Raw genomic sequence first — 9,535 nt, forward strand, 5'->3', positions numbered from 1 at the left:
AAACCAAATGTCTAGGTTGTGAGCTAGGGTTGTTTTTTCCCCTTTTCTCAGTTTATATCCAGATGTTGAGTCTAACTGGACAGAAGCCTAGAGAAGAGATAAAAACTTCATGCCCGCAGTGAGTCTGTTCCCTAGCCTCTCTGGCTCCTCATGCCTGGCTCCTCATGCCTGGCTCCTCATGCCTGGCTCCTCATGCCTGCTTCCTCTTCACATCTCCCACATCCTCCCGCCAGCTCCCCTGCACCACAGCAAACGAAGCTCACATCCAGAAACAACACTGCCCTTGGCAGCTGGGTCTACACAGGCAGACTGGTTATCTCAAAGGAAAAATCATATTGATTATTCAGAATCATTCCTTCCTCAGAGTAGAGTACCTCCCTAGCAGACCTCACAGGAGAACAAGGTTGGGCCAAGAAGTGTAGCAGGAGGTCCCAGGGGCTGCAGGAAATCCGGGCCAGGAGGTGGAGAGGGATTTCAGAGGAGACATGTGTGTATCAGCATCCCAGAGGTCTAGGGTGGATATGATCTCAGAAGTTTAGATCTCTCCACAGGCAAGAGCAGAGACAGAGGACTGAAGCCTGGGGACAGGACTTGAAATGGAAGAAATGTGTAAAAGACAGGGATAGAAATCAGGCAGTTGGTAACCCAGGTGGTTGGTAACAGAATAGGCCATCCTCACTCAGCTGGTTTTGAATAGGGAAAACACCCTGGAAAAAGATCAGAATGCAACTCTCCCTGTCTCCTCTAACAAGATACTAATGAATTCCTCTCCTTTGTAGATATTCTACCAATGAAATGGAAGCAGTCCAGAGCGGGGAAGAGAGAGCCTCATTCTGGCTGGAACTGGACATCATCCCCTCACCTCTGGCCGAAGTCATGGCGACACAGCTACACTCAAGGTCAAAGTTCTTCTACCACCAACTTTAACTCCTTCCCACCTAGGAAGGGGGGACCTGGAGCCAAGTCTACACCAGACACACCTCTCCAGTGGTTAAGGAGGTGGAGGCTGGACTGTCCCCTGGCAACTGCGCCCACTGCCAAGAGCAGGACAGACATGGTCCTGCTGGATGACACTATGCCCGGAGACTGCACAAGCCAGGCCCTTAGGATTACCTGCCCTGGGGAATTCAGAGGTGGGGCTGGGAAGGGCCTACACACACCTGAAGGGCAGCTGGGACCAAACTTTTGATGAAACTCTGCTCCAGGAACATGGGGCCTCCTCACCTCAGAGTCTAGCAGGCCCCTGGCAGCATGGGCTGGTGTCCCCTGGTGCGTGAGCCCTTTGGCAGCCTGGTTTTGGAGTTACCTTCCTCGCCTGTCCCAGGCACTTTCTCTGCTTCTCTCTGTCTCACTCTTTCCCTTTTTCATTCTCACTCTCTCTCCTTTTCCTTTTTAATCTTTTAAAGTATGATTTTCTTTTTTCTTTCTTATTTCCTCCACAATTTTCCCTGTCTCATTTATCTTTCCCCATATTTCATGCTATTTTCTCTCCCCATTCCTTTTTATATGATCTCCAAAACAGTTTCTTCTCAGAGCTGATTCTCTGAGAGATGAGGCTTTGGTCCTTAAATTTGTATTGTTAGTGGCAGTTAAATTTTTCCTGCAAAGCATTTCTATATTTTTCTAGTTTTTCATTTTTAAAAAATTATATATATATAACAAAAAGAGCTGCCACTTATTTGATTAAAAAGAAAAGAGAAAAATCCATTTTTCTCTCCCTCCCCACCCCCCACCCCTGCCCCTGACCTTCAATATATCAAGCAGAGTTTTATCACCATCTGCAGGGACAGCCCTGCCACCTGCTACAGAGTTGGTGGGCTGATGACAGTTTGTGGATGTTGTCACCTCACAAGTTCAGGGTCACCATTAGTAACAGTCCCTGGTGGCTAAACCCACTTCAGCAACTTTATTTTTTTTAAGAGAAATATATTCACATGGTTAAAACAGATGTGTGTACAAAGTGGAAAATACCCCTCCCACACTGCCTGCATCTCTCCCTTCTCACCATCACCCCATCCCCTTAGAGGAAACCCTTGTGATTAGTCTCTGATATGGCCTCCCAGATTGTCTTTATGCAAATGAAAATTACTGTGACAATATATTCTTATTTCCCCATCGTATTTATTTTTAATATGCTTTATTTTATTAAAATATGTTTTTCTTGATTTTAGAGAGAGAGGAGAGGAAGGGACAGGGAGAGAAATATTGATAAGCTGCCTCCTGCACGCCCCCTACTGGGGATCGAGCCAGAAACCTGGGCATGTGCCCTGACCAGGTATCAAACTGGTAACCTCTCGGTGCATGGGATGATGCTCCACCAACTGAGCCACACCAGCCAGGGCTCCCTTCCCCCTTTTTAAACAAAAGGTAGACCACTACAATCCTATTAGATATATTTTTTTCACTTAACAATAAACCTTTTCTTAATTATTAATAAAATAAAACTACTAACTTTATTAATAAATGTTTATTGAATAATGACCATGTGCGAAACACTGTGCTGGGCAGTGTGGGACATACAAAGGTGAATGTAACATATTCAAGGATCCTCCAATCCTAGTGAAAGAGCCTGACAGGCTCATCCACAAATAACGACTCGACTCTGTTTACAGAGTTTTCACTAATGTTGCCTCATGCAATCCTTCTCACAATGCGGGGAGGTAATAATTTTTTTTAATATATATTTTTATTGATTTTAGAGAGGAAGGGAGAGGGAGAGAGAGATGGAAACATCAATGATGAGAGAGAATCATCGATCAGCTGCCTCCCGCACGTCGATTGGGCCCAAAACCCAGGCACATGCCCCCGACTGGAATCGAACCTGAGACCCTTCAGTCCACAGGCCAACGCTCTATCCACTGAGCCAAACCAGCTAGGGTGGAGGTAATAATCTTAATCTCCATTTAACAGATGAAGAACCTGGTGGGTAGAGCCAGGACTTGAATCTAGGTTGTACACCCACATTCTGTGTGCTTCCTGTGCACACATTACCTCCCCTCTCATATCCTCTCCCACCCCATCAACCTTTTACTTCCTCCTACCTGCCAGAACTTTCCCACCTCTAGATCTCTGAGCACATGGAGCCCCCTCATCCCAACTCTGTGTTCAGAATCCTACCCATTTTTCAGAGTCCTCCCTCTTCTATGCTCTCATTGCTCCTGATTTATAGTGTGGTTGTTTTTTTTAAGCTACAGAGTTTAAGGACTATACTGTGTGAATTGTTAAGGCTGCAAATGTGAATAGGAATTTGACCGTATATGGCCTTTGGGGGGACATAATGCAGAGTTTAGGCTTTATTCAGAAGGACTTAGAGAAGGGAATGCTGAAGAGTTTGGAATAAAGAAGTGACTTAAAGGACTAAGAAGAGAAGGAGGGTGTTGTGGTACGATAGGCATTTCATTAAGTGCTGTAAGATAGCATTACAATCTTATCTCTCAGTTACCAGTGGAAGGCAACCACGTGTCAAATAAACTTTTACTTTATTATGAAAATGATTTATAGATTTACTTTCAAAAGTGGTTTGAGCTCTGGCCGGGTAGCCCAGTTAGTTAGAGCATCGTCATATGTCACGATTGCGGGTTCAATCCCTGGTCAGGGCACATACAAGAATTAACCAATGGATGCATAAATAAGTGGAATGTGGAACAACAAATGGAATGGGGACCACACCAGAGTCAGGTTGAGAGGGGAAAGTGATGACATCAACCGTGTGGACCATAAGATTAGCCCAGAGAAGCCCAGGGCAGGAAATTCTCTTGCAGGTAATTGGGACTGGGTGATGTATCATTAGCTAATTCGGTTCTCTGATGGAGGTTCAGGACTAGGGGGTGGAGGGATCTCATTCCCACTTGGCTTTCTCCTCAGATTCTCTTGCAGCTTTGCAGTTTCCTGCTCTTACAGAAGATATGGACTGAGGTGTGGTATAAGCTGCAGAGCAAACCTCAGCAGCCTCTATACTAAACCGAGGCGGCAGGGATGACCCACCTCAGCTCAGCCACGAGACAACCCCTCGGCAACATGGAGCCAGACCTCTCAGCCTAGAGTCACGCTTCCGCCCAAAATGATCCTGGGCCACGAAACATTCAGAGTAAAAAGAGTATATGGAGCAGGTTGAGATGCTTCCAAGGAGACTTTCTCAGATACAGATGAAATGTTTTTATTGGGGAAGGGCTTGCCTCGATCACCCAAATCATCTCTGAAACAAAGCAGTCAGTCCCAATCACTCACACCTGGGTTAAAAGAGATGCATTGCTTTGCAGGTGAATGGGGAACCCTGCAGTTCAGAGCCATGGCTTCCTGCCCAGGAAAGCAGCATCAGGAAAGGACACAGCTGATTCTCAGTTGCAAGGCCCAGGAAATAGTTCCGCCTACAAGGCCAAGTCCTAGTAAGCTCCATCTCCGGACATGCTGGGAAGAAGGCAACTGTCGTTTTAGTTGTCACCTCCACACATGCTCCACTAAGGTCCCTGACTGTGCCGAGCGGGCAAGGCCATGGGTGAGCCTGAGAGGGGGTGGTGAAGGATTGAGAAAAGACAGACAAGAGAAGAAAGCTGGGGCTAGGTGGGACGCTGCCCTTTCTGATGGAGAGACAGTGCCATGGCCTGCAAGCTGAGTCTCTATTTTATAGCCAGATGCCACGAGGCAAAGTAAGGGCGTGATTACAACGTTCTTGCAGGTTTTGAATCTACTCAATTACATGCACCTGATCAATCTTTGTTTACTTGCACCTCCCGCAGCCCATATCACTCAGCCACGTGGGACCACAGGTTCGAACCATAGGTCAAGCTTACAATAGTCTTTGGCTGTCATTGTGCTGGGACTTGCACGTGGCTTTGCCATGAGAGGACCATGCCCTTTTATTAGTCCCAGGCTTGAACCTGTCCAAACGCTGTAGCCGCTCTCCACACCTGACACCTGAGTAATCAGTTCCCCAATCCCCATGCCCCGACGCCAAGCATTTTAGATGAGATGTCTACTGACAGGCTGGACTGTAAAGTAACTGTACTTGGTTTAATCCTGTGGCTAATTCTTGATCTATTCCGGCCATTCCCTGAGATTTCCCTTTTATTTGGCCTGGGTACATCCAGGCCTGCATAACACAGAAAGTTCATGGAAAATTCAGCCAGGAAGATCACCTGGAAGAATAGATGGGGACAGAGAAGCTCTGTGGGGGCACAAAACAGGCTCAACCCTGAGAGATTTCCATGAGTATTCTCCCCCACCCCCATCCAAACAGGCCGACTCTCAAAGCGGCACCAGGAGTTAGAGACAAACGCCAATGAGAAGAAGCTGCTCTCATCTCCAAAAACAACAACCAGGTGCTGCTTCCAGGGTATTAGTTTACCCTTTCCATAAAATGGGCAGATTCTTTCCTGCTCCCAGTACCTCACTGAACCACGTTGAGATAAAAGATGTGAATGTAGCCATGGCTCAGTTGGCTAGGGCATTGTCCAGTACACCAAAAGGTTATGGGTTCGATTCCTGGTGAGGGCACATACCTAGGTTGCAGGTTTGATTCCTGGTTGGGAGGCAACCAATCGATGTTTCTCAAATCAATAAAAACATATCCTCTGATGACTGAGGTCAATGGTCAGGATTAGGAAAGACGTGAATGTACTTGGACAAATAAAAGCACGTGATTCATGCCACGGCTGGGCCTGGAAGCTAACCCACCGACTCAAAGTCCAGTGCCCATTCTAGCCCACCACGGCTGCCGAGCATCCAGGTAAGCTCTGTCTCCAGCCAGGGCAGGGCCAGCCCGAGGCAGCAGGAGGAAGCCTGTGAGCTGTGCCCAGCTGCTGGGACGGGGAGTGTGACCTGGGAAGTGAAGGCAGACCCTAATACTCCCTGCGCTCAGAGTACAGCTACAGAAACAGCACCGAGTTTCCTTCCTCTTGAATATTAAACTGCCTCATAATACTCTCTCCATGTCCCAGATTATGATCTAAAGCCGGAAATTAGCATTCTGCTCCAACACACAGTGGCACCTTCACTTGGGGAGTTGAAATGATGGTTTTTAATAAGCTGGCTCCAGGCACCTGTCACCAATAATGGACGTTCTGCCTGGAAAGATCGATCACACCTTGTTAAAGGACCACAGGGCAATAAATTTCCTGAGTCATAACTCAGGTTCCAAGTCAGGACTCAGGAGGCTCACTTCCATCTTCCAGCGCTAACCCCAGGGCCATTGGACCATGCTAATCCTGACCACGGACCTCAGTCATGGCTCTCCTTTGCCCTGACTCAGTGCTCTTGCATTTGGGGGAGTTTGGTCAGATCCACACAGAAATAATTTGCAAACACTTCTGTCCCAGGACTGGATCAGCAGAGGGAGGCTGCAGGGAGGACCGGAGCCTTAAGTTCTAATGCTCGGCTATCAGCAAACTCACATTTCTGCTGTCCCAAGGATCCAGATCAGTAAGACTTCAAAATAAGTTCACATAAAAATTCAAGCCCGGCTGGCATGGCTCTGTGGTTCAGCATCGACCTATGAACCTGGAGGTCACTGTTCGATTCCGGGTCAGGGCACATGCCTGGGTTGCAGGCTCGATCCCCAATAGGGGGTGTGCAGGAGACAGGCAATCAGTGATTCTCATCATTGATGTTTCTATCTCTCCCTCTCCCTTCCTCTCTTGAAATCAATAAAAATATATTTAAAATAAAATTTAAAAGATTACAAAATAAATCCAAAATGAATCTTTTTCTGAAATTTAAAAAAAAATACATTATCTATAAAGCACCCCACTTCCATTTCACATGAACTGTTAGGTAAGTCAAGCTATTTATATGTTAATTTTAACTCTTTGTAAACCTCAACTACCCTATTTTTATTAATCTTCTACTCAATAGGAAAATTCAAAGCCACATGAATATAACTACAATAGAAAAACCTTTTTAAAAAAATATATTCTTAAAAAGGAATCAAACCTGGGACCCTTCAGTCCACAAGCCGATGCTCTATTTACTGAGCCAAACTGGCGAGGGCTAGAAGAACCTTCTTTACTTAGCCAGGTTTAGCACTGAGCTGGGAAGAGAAGGGGCAGGCCCTTCCCCCACCCCCACATGACTAGCTGTCAAATATTTACTTTTGGTCTCTATGAACCAAAGATAAGATCCTAACAGGGAGTGAACCAATCCCATTTGGGTCATCCCCACCCCTTCCTCAAGTCCTCCACCTTTTTCCTGCCTTGTTCTTTTTCTATGTAAACAGATACAGGCTTGTGGGAGTGTTAACATTTGCAAAATAAAGTGCACAAATCTTAAATGTTCAACTTAAAATTTTCACATCAAAACACAGAACATTTCAAGCAACCTAGAGAGTCCCCTTTTGTTCCCTCCCAATCAATACCTGGGAAGGGGAATTTCTTAACCTTAAAAAATCGAAGCATTTGAATACTATGCCACTATAAAAAAAAAGGAACTTTTACCATTTGCAACAGCATAGATGGAACTGGAGAGCATTATGCTAAGCGAAATAAGCCAGTCGGAGAAAGATATCACATGATCTCACTCATATGTGGGATATAATGATCAACATAGTATGACGAACAAGAATAGATCCAGAGACAAGTGGCGGGGGAGGGGGGGTTTAGAGAGCAACCAAAGGACTTGTATGCATGCATATTAGCGTAACCAATGGACACAGACACTGGGGCGGTGGGGGCTTGCCCGGGGTGGGAATGGCTGGGCGGGGGGCGTCGATTGGGGAAAAAGGAGACATATATAAAACTTTAGACAATAAAAAAAATCGAAGCATTCTACTCTAGAGAGATTAAAGTCTCACCTTCCCAGCAAACACACTTAGCAGCACAGCAATATTATCTTTCTCACTTATGAATTATTTTTAAAAGTAAACATGGAAATAATCAAAATATTAGAGCATTGCTTTTCCAAATGATGGCACACCTGAAGGACTGGATCCTAGGCAAGCAGTAAAGTCGTGCTTTGGAAGAATATTTAATGACACAGAAATGTTCATAATCTAATATTAAAGTAAAAGGCAAAAGACAGCCCGTGTGGCTCAGTTGATTGGAGCCTCATCCTGTACACCAATAGGTTGCAGGATCGATTCCTGGCCAGGGCCCATATCTAGGTTACAGGTTTGATCTCCATTTGGGGTGCCTCTGGGAGGGAAGGTATTTCTCTGATGTTTCTCTCTCACATCAAAGTTTCTCTCTCCTCTTTCTAAATTAAATAAACCTATCCTTGGGTGAGGATTTTTTTTTTAAGACAAAAATGCTCATGCAGAATCTCATTCAAAATTATATACTGTGCAATGAAAAACGACTGAAAAAAAAACACCTAAGATTAGCTTTGGTCAATTTTGCATGGAAGGATATGGGGTAGCTTTCATTTTCCTCTTTACAGTATTTTAAAATATTTTTGAAATTCTTGACAATGTGTTACTTTTCTAATCAGGCAGAAAAACGTTTTCTTTTTAAATGTGGGGATAGCCTATCTGACCCACATAAGGGCGATGGTTTTCTAAATCACAACTCGTTTTGTTGCATATTATGCATTTTTAAACGGCGTATAGAAGACTGCTTATGGCATCGTAAACGCATAGTGCTTTAAAACCAGAATAGAATGCATCAAACGACGTTGGAGAGGGGAGAGACCAAAGTAACTGGTAACCGTGGTTGCAAATTGTAAAACATGAGCATTGGAATAAAGAATGGAAAAATGGAAAGAAGGTTGTTGGATGAAAGTTTTAAAACTATGCGTGTATTTAAAGCCCCCCATTCTAGTTCCTGCGATCTGGATACGTTTCTCGTGGCTTTTTGCGTTTTCTTTTTTAAGGCTAGGAATGTTGGGGGTAATTATTTCAATGTGTTTAGTCTGAAGCTTTGGGGTAGCGGTGTAGATGTGGCCTCTTTTACTCTGAATCAGATGCCACAGAAACACGAACAAACACAACCCTGAACCTTCACAAACGCCAGGACCTGACGAACGCAAAGCTACCCAACACTGAAGACCATTTCTGGGAACCTCGCTCCATGAAACCTTCTCCTTTCTCTTCCAAATAAACAGCGTCTTTCCCGACGGAATTTTTTGTTCTTTACAGAGCTGAGTGGAGGGGAGGGCGGGGCTGTAGTAATAATGGGCCCCCAGACTAAAACCGAAAACCTTCCTGCAGTTCCCCCCCCACCCCCCCCCCACCCCCTACACACACAGTCCCTATTGCTTAGGACCCTCCTGGTCCGGATGACAAAAGTGGCCCCATTTGCCCTAAAAGATACGTGCCGGTTCGTGAACTTGATCTAGGCGCCCCCACTTTCCCCCCCCCCAAGGCTGGGTGGTTTCTAGGGCCCGGGAGGCCTGGGGATCAAGGTGGGTAGGAGGGTAAGACAACATACCCCTTTGGTCCAAAAACCTGCGGCAGGTAACAGCCACGTGGGGGTGGGGGAGCGGGTAGAACCTGGAGGGCGTTCTCCTGACAGCTCTCTCCGGCCTCCCCTCCAGTTTGCGCCTAAGGGCCTGGCTCTGGGCATGTTAATCGGCCCCAAATGAGGAGGCCGGGAGCTGGTCGTGGGCT

The sequence above is a fragment of the Myotis lucifugus genome, unplaced genomic scaffold, assembly GCF_000147115.1.
Source record: "Myotis lucifugus unplaced genomic scaffold, Myoluc2.0 scaffold_254, whole genome shotgun sequence".
NCBI classification, from domain to species: domain Eukaryota; kingdom Metazoa; phylum Chordata; class Mammalia; order Chiroptera; family Vespertilionidae; genus Myotis; species Myotis lucifugus.